At 42.1% G+C, this 20,937-nt stretch overlaps 1 protein-coding gene across 1 annotated transcript in view; it reads left to right on the top strand.

Moving 5' to 3' along the window:
• Positions 1-9,911: 9,911 nt before the first annotated feature.
• Positions 9,912-20,937, top strand: part of LOC310759054 (uncharacterized protein) — a 233,452-nt gene continuing 222,426 nt past the window's right edge. Inside the window, exon 1 of the mRNA XM_083605864.1 lies at positions 9,912-9,921. The gene's annotated coding sequence lies outside the window, so the exon portion shown is untranslated. The remainder of the gene's footprint in view (positions 9,922-20,937) is intronic.

Genomic DNA, 20,937 nt, shown 5'->3' with positions numbered 1-20,937 from the left:
GGGAGTCGCCTGCCTGGGTGGGTGCTGCAAGGGGAACAGATGAGAAGCTCTCGTCCTATAGAAGCACCAGAATGCTAAACTAGAGCTAACGTATTCAGGCTGCAATCCTGTACACATTTTCCTGAAAGTAAATCTTCCTGAACTAAATGGAACTTACTTCTGAGTAGACATGCATAGGATTTTACACTGTCAGTCACAGAAATCCCAGTGTAATTTTCCTCTTCTAAAAAACAGCCATGCCCAAATTTTGATTGGAGCTGTGGGAGGAGGAGAAAAGGGAAAGAGATACAGGTACAATTTGTCTGTCTGTATGTTCTCCCCCTCTGATGCTAACAGCAGCTTTAGGAGGGTGATACATTTGCATTGCATGGTTGGTGCAGTGGCAAAGAGTTAAAACTCCCTCTGCCCCATAGTCCCACTCCAAACTACATGCACCGCAAGCCACTTTTTGGAAAAATGGAAAGGAAATAACGCTGAGTGATCCAATCACGGAACTGCTCTCTCTCTCTGCCAAGGGATACAGCTCCCAAGTATCACACCAATATCACATTTACACATTTAGGGATTCTTTCCATTTTAATACCAGGCATACCCATCAAAGAGCAAGCACCATTGGACACAAGGACATATGCATGACTCAAGTAGAATGCCAAGACTTTGTTGTTCTCCAGAGTAATTTTGGGGCCAGCCTCACAACAAGTTGTACTCAATTGAGATGAATACATTGTAAAATCTCAGTTAATGTCAGTTGGTCTAAATAAGGTATAAATATATCTGGACACAACATGTATACCTGGTGTTATGTTCCTGTTCGCATTTATTGAACTTAAAAGTTGACAGACAACCTTTATTACCAATAATATGTAAGGTACTTTACAATGTTCCTGACATATATTTCAGCTTCCTGGATTTTTTTTATCTGACCTTCAGATATGAAAGGCAGAGTGATTTAGCACCTGCTTAGATTTGTCTGTCATCCATGTGACGAAATGAAAAGTATGCCGTTTGCAATAAACTTTGCATAAAATAGTTAAGTTGCATTTAATTTGCATTTAATTTTAATCATTCAAAGAACATCAGGCAAAATAGTTGGCCCTCAGGCATATTCACTTCATCAAATTTGGCCCTCTTTGAAAAAAGTTTTGACACCCCTGGCCTAAGCCATCTGTGCTGGCTAAGGTTGATGGGCATTGTAGTCCAACAACATCTGGAACTGTTTTAATGTACTGACATACACACTTGTTGTGTGGAGGAAATTGGTACTGTGAACTACTGTGTTTTCTAGAGCTAGAAATGGACATTCCGAAAGCCCGAATCAGCCTTGTCTCACCTTTCACAGCCATTGCAGAGCATTTCTCTGGCTGTTCCTCCATCACTTGAGACAGTGTTTTCAAAACAAATGAAATGGGCACACCTCCAGCATGGCTGGCTCTTTGGCCACCTGGGAGGCAGATCTATATTGAGGAGGAGAAGAAAGCACAGGCACCATGCTGGTACAGAATGAAATCTGCTATCAGTCCCATGTGGAACTTTTACCCATCCTTTCTGCCATGCTGAGAGTGGTCATTTCTTGTCAGTCACTCAGAAGTCTTGATGAGTCATATGCCTCCAAAAAGGTAAGACGAGAACTCAGTGTGCTTCTTGATTGAGTTGTTCCTGTAAACATGTTATTGTGCAGCATGACCTTTGGCTAGTAGAAAGAATGGACTCACCATGGTTATGAGGAGTTGCGCTGGAAAAGAAAAACTTAGGAAACAGTGAAAGCCTTCCCTTAGTGGGGAGACACACCCACAGAGAGAGGAATGGGAAGTCTTCTCACAATTTCTGGGATTAACTCTCACCTTCTCTTCATAATTTATTTGGCTTCTTGACAAGGGGTAGGGCATCTGTCTTCCACACAGAAGATCCAAGGTTCAATCTCCAATATTTCCATGTAGGGCTGGGAAAGACTCCTTATCTAAAACTGCTGGTCATTGTAGACAACACTGAACTAGATGGACCAATTGTCTGACTCAGTACAGTGGTACCTCGGGTTACAGACGCTTCAGGTTACATACGCTTCAGATTACAGACTCCGCTAACCCAGAAATAGTACCTCGGGTTAAGAACTTTGCTTCAGGATGAGAAAAGAAATTGCGTGATGGAGGTGCAGTGGCAACGGGAGGCCCCGTTAGCTAAAGTGGTACCTCAGGTTAAGAACAGTTTCAGGTTAAGAAAGGACCTCTGGAACGAATTAAGTTCTTTACCCGAGGTACCACTGTATACGGCAGTTTCATATGTCCCATCTGGATTCTCCGTAAAGAGTGTGTGCATGAAGGATGGCAATTCCAGGTGGATATGGGAGCAACCTTGGGGTTCTAATTACATTACAAAAAAAGCACAGCAGCAGTTCCTAGACTAGCTGATGTTGTATTGAAAAGCCTAAGGCGAGGGGTGTTGAATGGCTGGAGGGAGCAGGGCTCCTGCTGTAGGGCTACTGTGGCTTCAACCAGTTGTGGTTCACAATGCAAAAGAGAGTACAAGGCCAAGGCACATGCCCTACTTGTAGCAACCACAACAAAACTTGTCAAGATGATTGTGATTGGTTGAATAGGCCTCAGGCTTTTGTGTTTACTGATCCAGTGAGGATTCATAAAAGCCTCAGTTAGGCAGGCACACTGCTTCTTTGGAGCTCTTGCCAATATTTCAGGGACCAAAAGTTCTGTGCATTGCCCTCCTTTAAAAAAAAAATCCTACTCTGTCCCCTGTATCAGCCCTCATTTCTTTTCTAGAAAGGAAAGATGCTCTCCGATAAAGGAGTAAATAGTGGGTTGAGGTGTCTTGCTAAGCGTTAACATCTAACAAATAAGCTGAAGGCTAAAATGCTGCACTTCTGCAAACATTAATGCAGGCTGCTGCTAGCCAAGGGAAATACTTTGTGAGGCTCATTACTTTAATTGGTCCCTGTCATCTAGTTAAAAGGGGGAAAAGAAGAGCGACTCCTGACAAAAACAAAAGCCTTGCAAGATGGTTGTCGCTGGCTTCTGCAGTTTAAAGTGCTATTCAGAACATTTATAGGGATTTTGGAGAAGGCAAAGAGATAGCGTTGTGTTTTGCTCTCTTCTATTTCACCGATTGCATCGTAGCAGCTAGGGAACAAGGATCCCCAGTGACCAGGCACAATTGTGCCACATGCTATTTGGGCAACATACTGTAAGCAACTGCCTTAGCTTTTCATACTGTTGCTCTGGACTGTTTTGAACATTGTTGAAGTTGACTTCCATCTCATCGTTGATTTTCGGTGGCTGGAGCCCTTCCTAATAATAGTTTCACTGTGGCTGAGGGGAGAAGGTCACACCTAACTTCACAGCACTGTTTTCATGATGTGAAACAAAACTCCCTTCAAGTATTTCAGAGAATCCCTGAAAAGACCGATGGTGGTCACCCATTATTCCTGGACAGCATGAGTCACCAAGAGGTTCAGTGCAAACACTTGTTATCTGTTTCAATACAAGTTTTTTTAAATAAAATAAAAATCATATTCTGCATGTTAATTGGCTTACCAGTGCCAGGATACCTTTGTTATCAACAACTGTTTTGTGAATGGCCATAGTTAATTATGTAATTATTACGGTCTGTACTTCATTTCCCTGTGACCTTTCAGTTTAACATCACCACCATCCCGAAAAACAAACATGTGCACATATACCTGAAACTCAGGACATTTCATGCATCTGATTAAGTTAACTATAGTCCAAAAAAGTTTATGTCATAATAAGTTTCTTTGTCCTTAAGGCGCCACAAGACTCTTAAGATTTACATTCTCCAGCTCCCAAATATAGCAAAATCGTTATACCGATTTTAGTGTGAAGTCTTTTGTAATATTCTTGCAATGACCAATGTTTCATGTTTAGTTGGTTTCATGTTTAGTTGGTGGGTTTTTCATTAATGACACTAGCAGCCCAAATGTTCAATGATATTGTTCAAGTGCCCTATTCTTGCAACCAGCTAGTTGATTCTATTAAGCCAGCATTAGTATTCTCCTTTCTAGATCATTTAAAACTTGTAACAAAATTAGCAATATTGTTTTGGTTAATTGCCCTCATCCAGGAAACATTGGCAGCTCCCCTGGGTCACTACAAGCTATTTCCTTTTATGTTGGTAAATGCTCTTTTTCCCCTAAGTGAAAATGCACACAGCTTCATTATGCAGCATTACAGCACTTCTCTGATAAAGGCTACCTGTGGATTTAATGTGGTAAACAAGTGCCACATTTAAAACAAAAGTATCAACAATCTCTAGAGCTGCTTTTTCATAGGAGATTTTGATACATTTTCTTCCTCTTCCACACTGTTCTGCCTTTTGCTAGGAAAACCGTTTGTCCTTTTCTCATACTGATATCAACATCTACACCCTTGATTTCCCCCCCTTTTTCCATCTGCCTTAAGTCTGTTTAGGTTGCTACATTTTCCCTTTTGTGTACTGAGCTGAATGTGTCTCCTTCAGTGAAAAAAAGTATAGTGTGAAGTCAGTTGGGTGGTTGATTAGGAATACATATGCTTTTTCTACCCCATTCATAATTATATGTGCCTTCTTATACATATTCAGCATTTATGTAGATAGCTGAATTGGTTGTGGTTCAGGATGGAATTTTCTGAAAATTTTAATATTGATTTTATTCGCATGGAATTTCTCTAATTTCTGTCTTCCTCTTTGATTGTGATGAGAAGCAAGGATTTTTCCAAACAGTTCAACTAAAAGCAAAATTATCATATATTATATGCATTAATATACAAATATCTCTATACTATAGAGATATTTCCGCTCATCTGTCATCATCCTGTTTTCATTGGATGTTTCCTAAGGTTCGGAAGCCAAGGGAAAGAAGGGCAGGAAGAGAGAATGAGGTGGTTTATGTCTGTATTAAATGACTTTGGGGAGATGAGACATTAGGAAAACAAAAGGATGGTGATAAGCCATTAGGAAAGCCAAAGAGAGGGGGCTCTGTGCCAGATGGCAAATTGAAGGGCCCCCAGAGTTTGAATAAGAGTTTTTAGAGTTGGATGTGATGTGACCTAGAGGAGAGAAAAAATGGATGCAGGCTGTTAAAGGCAGAAAGCTGAAGAGCGAGTCAGAGAGCACAATGGCTGATGTCTGTTTGAATCCTGGGCTGCACTTATGGGGAAAACAAGATCCTCTTGGAGTGTCAGTGCTGTGAACCTCTCCACTGCAGGTTCAAGTTGCATATATGTGTAAATTAACCATATATCCTAAAGATACCACAGTCTCCGCTGTGCCTAATTTCCAAAAGGAAACACAAAACCTGAGTAAGCACCTGGAACCCCTGTAATCTTGTGCCACTCAGTGATTGGGGTGGTGTGCCTCCCTTCTCACGGTTCTCAAACTTCTCCCTCTTCCATTCCTGCTTTATATGCTACAGCAGCTATACCATCAGATGTCAAAGCAATAAACAACTACCTGACATTCAGAAGACATCTGAAGGCAGCCCTGTTCAGGGAAGTTTTTAATATGTGACATTTTAGTGTATTTTTCATCTTTGTTGGAAGCCGCCCAGAGTGGCTGGGGAAACCCAGCCAGATGGGTGGGGTACAAATAATAAATTATTATTATTATTATTATTATTATTATTATTATTATTATCATCATCATTATTATGGCTCAGAGCCAGTGCCAGATTTATGTATGAGCTAAACAAGCCATAGCTTAGGGCTCCACTTTCTTGGGGCCCCCCAGAAAAAAATTAAAGGAAAAAAAAACTGGATGTACATTTCCAAAATATAAAAAACAAATAAAATAAAACCTACATACAGCAACAGTGCTTTGTGTTGTGTAGGCTCCTATGATGTAAGTAATGGGCTCCGCCTGCTAGCCTGCTCCCTAGATTATCACTGGTTTGCTCATTTCTGTATATAGGGTGCCTACATTCTTCGGGTGCAATTGGCTTTAGATGCCTATTAGGTCCATAAATTACCATATAGCATATATTCAACACAAAAAACTGTGACAATTTGTTGTACACAAAGGACAGCTGGACATATAAAGGGCCCCATTACCTTCAATAGCTTAGGGCCTCATCAAACCTAAATCCGGCCCTGCTCAGAGCTGTCCCTGATCTGGCTGTTGCACTGGCTGTTGGGGTGTTGTCAAACTCCAGCTCCTATCAGTTTCAGCCAGCATGGCCAATGGTCAGGGATGATGAGAGCTGTAGTCCTACAGCATCTGTGGGGGTCACAGGTTCCTTGCCCCTACAGTATATTAAAAGGCACAGGGACCCTGGACTGCTGTGCTTTGCATCTGGTCACCCTGTGTGACATTTGCAACTGTCTCTGTAGCCTGAATGAACACAAGGACTGATGCAACCTGAAGACAGTGATATTCATTATTGAGGATTCTTGTCAAGCCCTGCTTAAGAATATCCAGACCTTTAAAAATTCACAACAGAAGCAAAATGGATGGGTGAACAGACAAGTGAACTCCAATAACCACACACAAGGAATGGGAAAATCGAGACTTTTTTGAAATCCCAACTCCAGTCAAGCAATGGAAACTTTCATATTCATTTAGTTACACCACATTTTTACCTAGTAATAACAAATGAAAATAGCAAGAAAGCACTTTCAGAAGAAGATACACAATGGGATGGTTCAGACTGCTTTACAAACAGAGGAAGTTATTTCTCTTGTCTACGTTATTCAGGAAGGAAGTGCAGGATTATTCAAGGCCTATCTTTTCTGGCCAGCCTGTCATAGTCAAGTTTATTTACATATCACAATCTTCACAGACTTGTGCTCAAAGTGCTGTACAAAAGCTAACAGTCTAAATTTTAATAGGTCAAATTGAAATAATACAATAGCCACAATACATAGTTAAAGTTATAGCATCACCATAGCCCTAACCATTCAACAGCTGAGAGCCAGTGTGTTGTAGTGGTTGGACTGGGAGCTGGGAGACCAGAATTCAAGTCTCACTCAGCCATGAAGCTCACTATGTGACCTAGGCCCAGTCACTGTCTCTCAGGCTAGTCTACTTCGCAGGATCATTGTGAAGATACAATGGGAAGAGGTAGAAGGGTGTGCACCAACTTCAGCTCCTCGGAGGAAAGGTGGGGTGTAATAAATAAATAAATATATATCATTTAACCCTATCAAAGAAAATTAAACATGCATAATGTCCTGGATCCCTATGGATAAGACACACAAACTCAGATGCTGCTTCTTTCTGAAAGCTTTAATGTTCAAATCGGCATGATACGTATGCAAATCACCAGTCAAAGGCACAGCAGGCAATACACATCTCTACTCATGGCACGGATATACAAAGGCACAGCAAGTGATATGGTTTACTCATGCTATGATGCTGATCCAACAATGGCACACCCCTTGCATTCCTGTTATAAAGGAATGGGCAAGACACAGCTAAGCATGACAAGTGGCTCCTTAGCAAGCAACTTGACACACTGCCTTGAAGGTGTTGTCCTCTTCTGAAACTCAGTGAAGGAGAACATGTCCCATCCACCCTTCCTAAGATGCAGAGGGTTCGGGCACAGCATCCTCCTCGGGAGATACAAGGGTAGACTTACAGGGCAGGGTGAGCAGAGCAATAGGCACAGTGGGAGCTTCAGAGCAGGACTGACAACTGTGGAGAGGGAGCTGGCTCTCGCTGCGGTTATCGATGGAGTGTAAGAGAAGGTTGAAGGAAATTTGCCCCACTTGGACCTTTCCCAGGATATCCTCAGCATCAAGCAGTGATTTACTAAGCCTGCTGAAACCTTTCCCTTAGTGGCTGCCTGACTTGGTCAGCTTGTGACACAGAAAATGCCCGAAACTCTCCCCTCAGCTCTTCTGGCAGCAGTTGCTTCATGAAGTCTCCTGAGGCAGGAGGGTGGGTCAAGGCAAGTGAGAGCTGATGGGGAAATGTGGTGAAGATTGAAACAATGAACCCAGCCTGGGCCTGAATGGTTTTCTTTATTATTATTTTGCTATAGAGGCATCCATAATTCAGCTTAATTTCTTGGTATGTTTGGGCAGGGAGGATGAAATGGCTAGTAGTACTTGAACGGACAATTCTTCAAACTTATAATAACCTACAATGGTACTTTTAAAAAAATGACCTGGTTTTCTTATTCATATAGCTCAAGAGAGGAGGGTGGGAAGAGACCAAATTGAATTTCTTGGTACAAACGGTAATTTAATTCAATTTCTTTGTAATAATCTGCATGTAAATATGCACGCAAAATCTTAATTTGAGCTTCTCGCAAGCCCCATCCTGCGGTACAGATAAGTTAATGAGCTTCAGCAGAGCATGAGATAAGCTAAAGAAATGTAAAGTTCTTCACAGTGCCACGTTTGTGCCATCACTCAGCAGTTAATTCCATTTTTAATGATCTCTCCATGATGTATAAATGCCATTAATTGTGTCAAATAGTTGGTATTTAAATTATTTCTGATTTCTCTATTGGAAGAGGCAACATTGTATTTCCCCTGCAGGGTACCTTTAAAAATAATGAGAATGGAATAATGGGAGGAGAGAGGATGAATCTGACTGCTGCCTTTGCACTGAAGAAAACGGTGTGTGTGTGTGTGTGTGTGTGTGTGTGTGTGTGTGTGTGTAAAACTGGTGTTCTCACAATCTTGCTTGTAATGTTACATGCCTTGTTCATAAATAGAACTGCCAAGGGAAAGAGATTAATGACAAATGTGGTTTTCGTTTACTGGATAATGTGTTGTGAGGTGATTGGGAGGAGGAGAGAGAAGGTCCAGATTAAGAATAGGTAAAGGTAAAGGTACCCCTGCCCGTACGGGCCAGTCGTGACCGACTCTAGGGTTGCGTGCTCATCTCGCTCAAGAGGCCAGGAGCCGGTGCCGTCCGAAGACACTTCCGGGTCACGTGGCCAGCGTGACGAAGCTGCAACTGGTGAGCCAGCACCAGTGCCGCACACGGAAACACCGTTTACCTTCCCGCTATAAAGCGGTACCTATTTATCTACTTGCACTTAGGGGTGCTTTCGAACTGCTAGGTGGGCAGGAGCTGGGACCGAACGACGGGAGCTCACCCCGCCGCGGGGATTCGAACCACCGACCTTACGATCAGCAAGTCCTAGGCACTGAGGTTTTACCCACAGCGCCACCCGCGTCCCACCCAGATTAAGAATAATTGCAAGTAATTGAGTGTAATTTAGAAAGTAAAGTCTAGTAGAAATTATGGCCAGTTAATGAGTGGTACAATATACCTTGCTGGAGAAGTGTTGATGTAAAAGCAATTAATTGAATTTCATTGTCATTTATCTCAGCTTCTTCGACGCAATTTCATCTTTGTACTGCACTGCTTTTCAACATCAAGATCTCATGTTATTTTTTTCTCCAAACACCACCCTTCACTCCTATCTGCCTTTTACCACAATTGAAACTCCCATTTTTTTTGGGGGGGGGTTTAAAATTCATTTTGAAAAAAATATAAAGAACAGATACAAAAATATTGAGAACAGATACAGCCTTGTTAAACCAAAACAAACAAACAAACAAAAAACAGACAGATTAATCATCAGAGTCCCTTTTACCTGCTTCTTTTTTTTTAAAGGATTCAGCAACTATAGTTTGAAATATTCAAGACAGGGAAGATTTATTACTTCTATGAAGAATTCTATAGATACCACATACTTTCCCATAATATATACAGCTCTTTGCACATTACTTAGTTTGAGAACTTGCATTGCAAAATTCAGAGGAGTGTGATTTCTCGAAAGGAAAAGAAGCCTAAACTAATGTCTCCACATGATAATGGAGGTGCTCTCTGTCTTGGACAAGTTAGAGGAAAGAATTTGGAAAATCTGCATTTTTTAAAATTTCACAAGGAGATGGGGCATAGGACAAACTGAAAAGGGAAACAAAGAAAAAGACAAACCAACAAACTCGGTAAGGTGTTGTGTACATGCATATCTGTCAAACACTCACCATTACAATGGTTAGTCATGCTCGAGGAGTAAATCACATATTGCTAATTGGGTAGGTTCACCTTTAATTGCAAACTTGGAGGAAATGGCTGTGTATGCTACATCATGCCCCCATGCCCTTAAACTAGCCTGATGCCCTTAGTTGCCATGGATGACATGGCCTTATCATCAGTGATGAAGAAAGATTCAACTGCCATTCCGGTCCACATGAAATGGGGACAGGATGCCATCTTGTTCTGCATCACAGGCAGCAAAATGCTTTGGGCTGGCCCTGATTACTATTCAAAATGCAAAATCTGGAAGTTTTAGGATGATGTTGGGGGCAGGCATAGCAACTTTTCTCCTTTCCCCAAAGGTTTTGAGCAATATACCAAACAGCATCTTCATAAATGAAAGCAGCTGGGGCTGCATTAGTTTTACTGGTTATAATGCTAGCACTTTTGCAAGGGCCCCAACTCTATGAGACCTTGGTCCCTTTGGCCCCCCAATAAAATATTTAGGGGGGTTGTCCTCTATTTTCTGCTGGTTGACACCTCCCTCTCTACCTCAAGCAGCCACCTCCCCTCCCCCCCCAGCTGGGCTCTGCTTAAATCCTGGCTTTTGGTGCCATTTCCAAGTGTTTCTGGACCAGGGCAGCTGTGGGGAGGGAGGCCAGTAGGAGAGGCAAGTAGGCGAGTGGGCGGAGGGTGGGAGGCAGGCAAGTGGGCAGAAACTTATTGCATGTGGGTTTGAGGAGAGGGGAGGCCGGCACCCAGTTGTGCATGGCAGAGGAAGATGTGTGCCACAAAAGTGCAGGGAGGGGGGAGAAGGGGGGTGGGGGCACCCCCATATTTTGTTCAAGTTGGCACCTATTACTTCTAGCGTTCCATTTACATTGCAGTGCTTGTTGTGTTACGCGCTTTTATTCTGAATATTCTGCCAGGCCACGCTAAATATTAAATGCTGGGAAAGAATGCTGGAATACTACCTGGAATACTACCTCATATTTCATCACATGAAATTGCAATCCAACACTTCCACAATTTTTTGAGGTAATGAGGTTGCAAGCTGATATTTTTCTGGAAACAATCAACACAGAAATGAGTGCTAAATTCCCCCTAGTTTCCACTAGATTTCCGGAAGTGGCTTTTACGTCCTGTGAAAGATCGCAGAAAACACCAAAATTATCAGGTAAGAAAATGTCAGCAAAATGGAATTAAGGGCTACCTGAATGAAGACTGGCTTTCTCAAGCATCCTGGTTTAATGACTGAGAAACCGGACTCTTCACAGGAAGCAACTGCAAAGTTCGGAAAGTTATAGCCTTGCCAAATTGAAGGAATGTCCAACGCTATGTTTCTGATAGAGAGCAACATGATGCACATTTGACTTTCAAGGCTGCCTAAGCACTGGAGCTCTCTTTGAAATTGTTTAATCTTCCACTTGAAATGTTGCGGCCAAGAAATAATGACCCCCATTTGAAGCAGAGAAGCGGGGGTTTTGTTTTCAGCAAAGAATATATCATGGCCTTGCTGTTTGATTCAGAGAGTCTGCAGAGTTCACTACCGCTCAGGTAGTGAGATTGTCTCCAGAGACATTGGCTGAACAAAAGGAATAAGGTTGTTCTTATGCCGGGATATTATCATAGTTGCTTCATGATTTCTCCACCGCTTCTCAAGAGTGTTCTAGCTTTTAATGAATGGTTCTTCAAGATGTGATAGTGCTGTACTTGGTTGACAAAATGAGAACTTACTGCAGAGTGGGTAGCCTTGCTTTCGCTGTATTCATAGAATCATAGAATTGTAGAGTTGGAAGGGACCTTGAGGGTTATTTAGTCCAACCCCCTGCAATGCAGGAATCTCAACTAAAGCATCCATGACAGATGGTCCTCCAACCTCTGCTTAAAACCCTCCAAGGAAGGAGAGTCCATCACCTTCTGAGGGAGTCTATTCCACCGTCAAACAGGTCTTACTGACAGAAAGTTCTTCCTGATGTTTAGTAACTTGATGCCATTGGTTTGAATCCTACCCTCCAGAGCAGGAGAAAACAAGATTCATGTGTTATGCTTAGCCATGTGAATAGATGCATGTATTAGTGCAAACATGCACAGCATGGCAGCTGAAGTTAGCATAGCATATAATCCAAATCCAGGACTGGCTAGTTTCTCCCATTGTTACAAGTCATGGTTACAGAGGAAAGACCTCTTAACCATGAAATGCTAAGCCAAACCTTGGGTTAGCTGCTATCCCACAATGAATGAGAAAATCCAGAGAGGAGCAAAGTGGCTGTGAGCTCCTCTCTGGATGCCACCCCATTCACACATTCATGGTCAATGAACTATATTCTGGGTTCCTGTTATGTGTGAACCAGGTCTTTGTGGATGCTTCTGCTGCAGGCTGTGCAAGAGGGGAGGAGCTCACCTCCGGAAAGGGGCAAGAAGAAATAAAAATTACATTCAAAGGGCTTTCAAAATGAGCAGGCAATTCTGCAGTGGGGAGATAATAGCTTTGCTGGTGTTCACAAAGAGAAAAGAAAAGAAGGCTGAATAAGTGTCTCTGTATAATAATGGAGGTGCACTCCGTCTATGACACGTTAAAGAAAAGAATTGGGAAGAAAATTTGTGCTTTAAAAATTGCACAAAGTAATGAGGGCACGGGGCAAAGCAAAAAATGAAAACAAACAAAAAGACAAGAAGACCCACGCTGTAACATGCCATGTGCATCCAATCTGTTAAAACAACTCACCATGACAATGGGTATTTATGCTGCAGGAGGAAACCACATTTTCCCAACTGTGAGGGAAATATTGCACTGCAATCGCCTTTGAGAATGACTAGTAATGGTAGTGGTTGATGTGGTGGAGGTGTGCTGCTCACCTGACCTCCCTCTTGCTAAGTCATGCGGCATAGCAAGACCGAGAACGAGAGGGGCAAAGCAATGGTGAGGTCGGCAGAGGGCACATGGACTGGCAGGAGCACTGGATTGGAGCTGCTGGCATCAGGGCCGGATTTAGGTTTGATGAGGCCCTAAGCTACTGAAAGTAATGGGGCCCTTTATATGTCCAGCTGTCCTTTGTCAACAACAAATTGCCACTGTTTTTGTGTTGAATATGCGCTGTATGGTAATTTATGGACCTAATAGGTATCTAAAGCCATTTGCACATAACAAATAGGAGCCTACACAACACAAAACACTGTTGCTGTATGTAGGTTTTATTTTATGTTTTTTATCTTATATTTTGGAAATGTACATCCAGTTTTTTCCCCTTTAATTTTTTTGGGGGGCCCCCAAGAGAGTGGGGCCCTAAGCTATAGCTTGTTTAGCTTATATGTAAATCCGGCACTGGCTGGCGTATTTGCACTACACTAACCTTCCTGCCACCTCGCCTCTCCGCCTCTACATCCTGGTATGCAGCAGTAACTAAGCGGGAGGCAGGCCAGGGGCAGATCTACAATCATGGTTTTTAATAAATAAAAATAAAAATAAAAATTTTAATTTATTTTGACTGTGTCAGACCAACACGGCTACCTACCTGAATCTAGAATCATGGTTTTTAATGTTAAAGAAGGGTTTTGATAACCCAGATGGACACATGACGTCCTACTTTTTACATTCATGATGTGTTATTACCTTGTCTTTTTTATTGCTTTATTTTTAATCGTTTTAAGCTGCTATTTCAGCTAAACACTGCTCATGTGTCCCTATGCAGCATTTTACCCTTTTGCTTTTGCTTCTTCCATCCTAACAGAGCAACCAGCAACCAGCAACAGGGAAAGAAACAGCATTTTGGAAATTGGTGTGGCCTGATACAGTATTACTTAAATTTGATGGGGGGAAAACAAGGTAAACTTTTTTTTTCCTTGATGAGTATGCCCTGTGATGCTTTAGAACAACATATCTAATACCATTCTAATGGGGAGAAATAACGTTAAACAGGTCAGTGTAGATCCAGGCCAGGTGAGCAGCACATCTGCACCACGCTGTCCACAACTTACTAGTAGCTTTGCTAAAGGCGACCAACTAAACAAGAGGACTGTTCTGATACGACCTCTACCATGCCACTGGCTTCTAAAGCAGGAGGTGTTTAGTAATACTTATTTCCAGATTTATTCTGCTGTTGGCTTGCATACTTATTAAATAAAACAACACTTGCCTCCTTAGATGGGAGGAAGGGCACCAGGCCTTTCTGAGATCCCTGCTGGTAAAACTGAAGAGAAGCCGCAATATGAAGTCAATTAATTTAAATTGCATAGGAGGTTCATTCTTATTGTTAATTGTATTAACCTACAAAAGATTTGGGGATTAATGAGAAATGAGGGCCATGAATGAATTGGTGGCTCTCAAGGGAAGCGCTAATATGCATTATCCTTGAGTTCTATAATCTGTTCTAAACTCTTAACTTGTCGTAAGCATGTGCATTTACCTGAATGTAATCCTAATTGCTTCTTCTATTGTTAGTCTTGTGATTTGGTCCCAATAGCTAATCACATTCCAAGCTTCTCTTTTGAAGTCCTGGCGAGACAAAGAGAGAATCATTCCGAGGGCTCGCTTATTTAATTGCAGTGGCGGTTACACTAAAATATTATAGAGATCAAACTCTCCTTCTTTGTTTAAAATCAGACTTTCATCTTTGGCTGAAGTCATGCCTCTGTTTTAAATGCTCTCCTTCTCTCCTGAAGGTTAAGCCCAATGAAAGTGGGGCTCACTTAAATGTTAGTAAATCAACATGAGCGTTTTCTAGGGGAGTCGCCATGGAATGAACCTGTAAGCCTCTCGTGTTTGGTGGGATGGGTTAGAAATTCACGATAGTGTCACGAATTCCTGGTTTGGAGTTCTGAATTGTCCAAATGACTACCTAGCAAGCCAGGGAAAATCACATCATAAACAGGTTGGCTCACTGCTACATAATGTTGCTCAGATGCTGGCATGGATCAAAAATAAGTTCAACTGTTCCTTCATGTACGTCCCTTTGAAGCTTCTCTCACCAGATGTTCCCTCTGTGCCCCACTATCTATAAGCAGCACCCTTAAGAACTCATTGCACTCCCTTTAAAAACATGCTTGTTCAACATAAAAGTGAAAAGGAATCCTGAAATTTATAGAGATAAGTTTTAAAAGGCATAAAAGTACCTCGCAGACACTGTTAAAAATGAAGCCTTCAGATCTTGTTCTTTCATCCGAGCTCCCACCAGATGAATGGAAAAAATGAAATGAAATGGGGGTGGGGAACGTCACTCATTCATGTCATGCAAAATAGACGATTGTATTTCATTACTGATCAGGCAAGCCTTATTTTTCAGAGGGTGGTAGAAGGAAATTGATCTATTTCGCTGCCAATAATACTGCAACAATGGCAAGTAGGGAGAGGAATTCCTCCTCCTGTTGCTACAATGATTACTCAGGGCCAGGCTATTAAGTCTGGGAATGGATAGATATTAGTCTTTCAGAGTCTTTAAGGTAGTACGACAGGTGGTATGTTCATAATTGGTACCCTTACCAGTTGTGTTACGAAACAGCTTGGCCAGAGAAGATACTGGGACAAAAGGAGTTAGGGTACATGTTGTTGTTAATACAGGTTCTATAAACGTGGAGAAACTGGCAACATATACCTGATTTCACACTCCCTTTGCATGGTCTCCTTATGGGGTTGTAGAACATAAGGAAATTGTCAGTGTCAATCAGTAAATCCAAAAGTGGCCAGTCAATTTACACAGCCTATTTTGGGGACTATGCAAATATTGTCCAGAAAAAAATGCATGAAATCTATGTGGAGACTATGCATATTTATCGTGAAACATTTCTGATCAGTTCACATTCTCCAAGATCCTTTATGATTGTCTGTGTAAACTGGGGAAAATGCAAAATTCCTTATTGAAAACCACATGTACACATTCACTGCACTGTCAAGTCCATGTGCATAATCTCTGGGGTGTATACATATTCAGCAGTCACATTAACCCCAGCACTATGGAAAACAACAGCTCTGTCATCCTCCTTTGAGCTTTCTCATTTGTTTTATTTTTAAAAAACAAAATATATCCACTGCTTGATTGTAACAAAACCTCCAAGCTGTTTACAAGAAACAGCTATCAATAAAAAGATAGTTTAAAAACAATTAAAAACCCAATAATAGTCCTACTCAAAGTAGACCCATTGAAGTTTATGAAAAGAATTAACTTCATTAATTTCAATGGGGATGGAGCAACTCCCCTCTGAGGAACGGATGCAGCATTTGGGACTTTTTAGTTTAGAGTAAAGGCGAAGGTGTCGTGATATAAGTTCATAAAACTAGGAGCAGCGTGGAGAAAGCAGATAGAGGAAAATTTTCCTGCCTCTCTCATAACACTAGAACTTGTGGACATCCAGCGAAGTTGAACGTTGGAAGGTTCACCAGCTTGGATGGCTTTAAAAGAAGTTTAGACACATATAGGGAGGATAAAGCTGTCAACAGCTACTAGCCATGATAACTATGCGTTACCTCCAATGTTGAAGGCAGAAATGGTTCTGAATACCACTTGCTGGAAACTGCAGGAGAGGAGAGGACTCTTGTGCTTGCAACCTGCCTGCCTGCTTCCCACTGGTTGGCCATTGTGAGAAGAGGAGGCTGGACTAGATGGGTCATTGGCCAGATCCAGCAGGCTCTTTTAATGTGCTTATGTGCAACTCTGAGCATAACTTACTTGAATGCCACTCATTAGATTTAACTGAACTTTGGTGGGTTGTATGCAAACTGAAGAGTAATACAATACTAATCAGAAAGGCAGAAAGTGTTTGGCAACACATTTCTAGCCATGTCTACTCAGCTGTGAGTCCCAATGGCTTCCATGAAACTTACTGCCCGGCAAATATGTACACGATTACAGCCTAAGACATGTCTTAATAAAAAGCTGTTGCTTGATTCAGTGTTTTATCCCTATGACACATTTTGTGCTTTGTGCGATGCATATTCACATGTTAACATCAGATATGAATGCACACAGGAGTATTTCATCTACTTATTGGTTGCAGACCCCCTTTCCCTATGGAGCTGTAGTTGGCATATATAGTTCTCCTCATATGATTTAATGATTAATCTCTACGCATGGCAGAAAACATTCTACATTTTAAGGTATTACTTAAAATGGAGTTTAAGGGAGCAGCTTTGCCGTTCTTCTGATAGCTTGTAAATGGATTAGCTAATTGCTTGATGCCTATCAATATTTTTTTAAAAATAATGCTAGCAATAAATCAACTCAGCATCAACCTTCCTGGCTTCCTAAACTCTTTTAATTTTTGTGTTGGGCTGGCCATGATTATATCTCAGGTAGTAATTTAAAAGCAAATGAGCTTGGGTATTAGCTTCAGCACATTTTCCCAAGCATACTGTGCAGTGTTAATCTTCTTTATTATCTCTAGTTCCTTTTGCTGTACTTTTGGGCAATATTTAGGCCATTGCGTGGAAGCAAATCTTGCAATGCGATTATCTCTGTATTGAAATGCTATCTATTGTACTGACTTGTTTGATACCAGCCCCCCTCCCAATCCCCCACTCCCAGTACCTTTATATTTGTGATGGCTTTTGGGTGAAAATAATCATTATATGTCACCCATATTATTTCTTTTTAATCCCTTGAAGATTAAGAACGTATATTTAAAAGCCCCTTTGATAGTGCCTTCACATGCTCAGCTATTTTGTGAAAAAATAATAATTCTGGAAATAATGAATCGGGGAGATGCAATTTCCAATGAGGCCATTTACACACAACTCCTGTGAGGCTAGCTAACGAAATATAGCCAGAGATATGTAAGGCGTTTGACACACATACCATGAGGATAAGAAAAAATATTGTAATTGCATGTAGGTTTTGAAGCAGTTAGAAACAGGCAGTCAGCAAAAGTGCAGTTTGGTTAATGAACCATATTCTTCAGGGACCGGATGACTCAGGGGACTGGTAATGGGATATGGAACAGTGTTTCTTCCCGAGGTCACCTGTGCACAGCTAAGAGAAGATTGTGTCATGACTGAATTTTGTTTTTTCTCCAAACTGCCTCCAATCTCATTCAACTGAATTTGCAGAACTCAATCAAGCTAATATTATGGCAGTAGGGAATGTGGGCAGATGAGTGGAGATGGATTAGTTGTGCGATGTCAGGGACCATGCTGAGGAGTGCTGCTTCTGCTCCTGCTCCTTCCCAGGAGCAGGAGGGCAGTATAGATTTAGACAGTGCTTTTTTCCTAAAAAGTTTAGGGGTACTCTCATTTTCCTGTTCATGTTGAAATATTGCCCCTCAATGAGGCCAAACTTAGATTCACAATACGTTTAGGGGTATGTGTACTTCCAGAAAAAAGCACTGGATTTAGAACAGTGGTTTGTAGAGGGGCATAGTTCAGAAGGCAGAAGCTGGGAAATACTGGATGGGGAACAGCTAGGAGAAGAATCACTAGAAGAGAGAGGGTTAACAGATTCACACACTCTGGATAGTATCCAGCCCCTTCCCCAAAGTCTCGGACTGTTCAGAAAGTTTCAGGACAGAAAACATAGTGGCTCCATGCTCAGATTACAAGAAGTAGGAGTGACATAGATTAATAGGGACAGAAGGGGGAATGACCTTAATTGGGAGCACCGCCATTCTGGTTAGACACTTTCTTTTGTTCTTCACTTTGTTTATTAAAGAAACTAACTGAAAAAAACTCCTTATCGTTTGATCTGCTCATTTATGGCCATGGGGGAGGAAGCCAATTCCCTGAAGCCTGACATGTGCACATGGTCAATTCTGATAAAATTTGGGTTAGAATGTACATAAGAAGAGCCTGCTGCATCAGGCCAAAGGTCCATCTAGTCCTGCACCCTCTTCTTACAGTAGCCAACCAGATGTCTATGGGAAGCCTGTGTGCAGGACCTGAGTGCAACAGGATTCTTCCTACTTGTGAGTATCAAGACCTGGTATACAGAGACATCACCATCGCAGGTAGCACTAGACTAGCCATTAATAGTTGTCATGGACTGGCTGGATGCAGAGGAGTGGTGGGAAGCACCAGGTGGGGAACCCCCAAGGAATGAAGGCTCAGGGTCAGGGGATTGGCAGTAGGATGTCAATGTGTGGTCAGAGGGAGAAGAGGGAGCAGACTGGGAGGAAGAGGTGTAGGAAGCTTAAGGGGCAACAAAGTTTAGTGAGCAGGAAGCGGCTAGGACACTCCTATAAGTGCAAATAAGGGAAAGCAGAAAAGCAGAGCTCAAGGGGCTGGGAGAATTGCTCTATAAATAACCAGACGCCCCAACCAGATTCCTTCATCTGCCCCAGCTGTAACAAAACATGTCTTTCCTGTATCAGTCTCTACATTCACAGCGGATGCTGCAATCTTCCAACAGTTTGACTGCTCTCACTTACAGCACAATGAAACTTGAGGAAGACCTGGGGTGTTTGTGTCAGGAAGAATATTTGTCCTTAGAATCAGCCTTTGACATTCCTGTTCCTTGAGAGTTCCAGCACCAGAGGAGCCCATGATGCCAGACCCTCTAAGGCCAGAAGATGTCATATTGCTTTCCTTAGACTCTGAGGACTTCAGCTAACAGGCCATCAACCTCTGCTTTCCCAGGCCTTGCAGGCTAGACTTACCCACTGCTTCTAACCTTATAATAGTGGTATAGAACAGCAGTTTTTTAGGTCACTGTGCACTGGCAGTGGTGTTGCCCCTCATCCCATGAGTAGCTCTCAGAGCCCAAGAGGACATGTCCATTTCCACAATGCAACTCCTTCCTTTGCTCTCTCTCCTTGCGAAAGCAGAGCCATCTCCTGCTAAGTAACAGTGGTTGTTTCCCCCTTTTAACAAGGCTCCCCTCTTCAACAGCCAGCCTTATAAATTGCTTCAAAGGTTACATTTACATGCTGCCTGCCCTTGGGGTGTACCTGACTTTTTTGAACTTGGAAATTCCCAGTAGACTGCTCAAGTGCCTAAGTATTGTTCTGTAAATTACACTCGGATTTTAACCAAGTTCTAGTCAATTGCAGCAATCATTGGGATTAAGGGGCGTAGGAGGGAAACTAAGGTTAAAAAAATCAGTGTCTGCACATGCACCAACAGCAATTTATGGCTTGAGTGCCTGCCCTGCGAAATCTAAGACTGCACAGGTGCAGAATGGTCATATAAAATCATAACAGCCTCAGTTTTCATCCTGAGCAGCAGAGTAAGAATTTTAGTGTAAGGAGGCTCTCCTCAGAAGATATCTGGGCTTCATGAGTTTGGGAAATTCATATTCCAAACAATTATTTCTGAATGTCAGCAGAATCACTGACAAGGATGTGCCAAGATAAGTCCTTAAAAGCTCAAAGACTCCCAAAGTCAGAGATGTCATTAGGAGTGCTCTGCTGGCTGGGAAATGGGCGCTTCCTCAAGCATGCAAACTCTGATCTAGGAGTGAAGCTGCCTAGGATCTCAAGAGTGACCAAGGGACAGCTTTGCTCTCCACAACAGACTTTTCTTGACTCTGGTCCCCACAAGAATAGTAGATGAAGCCCCAGAACAATCCACCACAATATCATCCACACTACCAAGACAGTACCACCCAGCTCCATCGCAACCTGATCTACATTAAGAATAATGTGGGTAGCTCACAAAATCTATTCCTTTGAGCTTTCCTGGAGGCCGGGGACAGGGAACAAAAAGCTCTTTGCTGCTGCTTTAGTGTGTTCTTGCCTGCCGTCAGTAGCTTCTGTGGATTCTGGTTTCTGCTTTTGGTGTATTTCAAACGAAGTCAATGCTGGAAGCAATGGGTTCCTATATACAGTATAGTCTCTCTCTTTCCTTGATAGAAATAACAAGTTAACTATTCCTCCAGGTGCAGGAGGAATATTATTTACTTGTTTAGCCACTGTTCCTTCCTCCCAAAGCCACTCACATCAACTGTGTCACTAGCTCCTGCAGGAGTGATGGCCACCAACTTGGATGGCTTTAAAAGAAGATTAGACAAATTCATGAAGGCTGTCAATGGCTGCTAACCATGATGGCTATGCTCCAAACATCAGAGGCAGTGT

This window comes from Podarcis filfolensis (genome assembly GCF_964270895.1).
Source record: "Podarcis filfolensis genome assembly, chromosome: 3".
Taxonomy (NCBI): Eukaryota; Metazoa; Chordata; class Lepidosauria; order Squamata; family Lacertidae; genus Podarcis; species Podarcis filfolensis.
The sequence above is the reverse complement of the archived record's forward strand: the minus strand, read 5'-3'. Positions and strand labels throughout refer to the sequence as shown.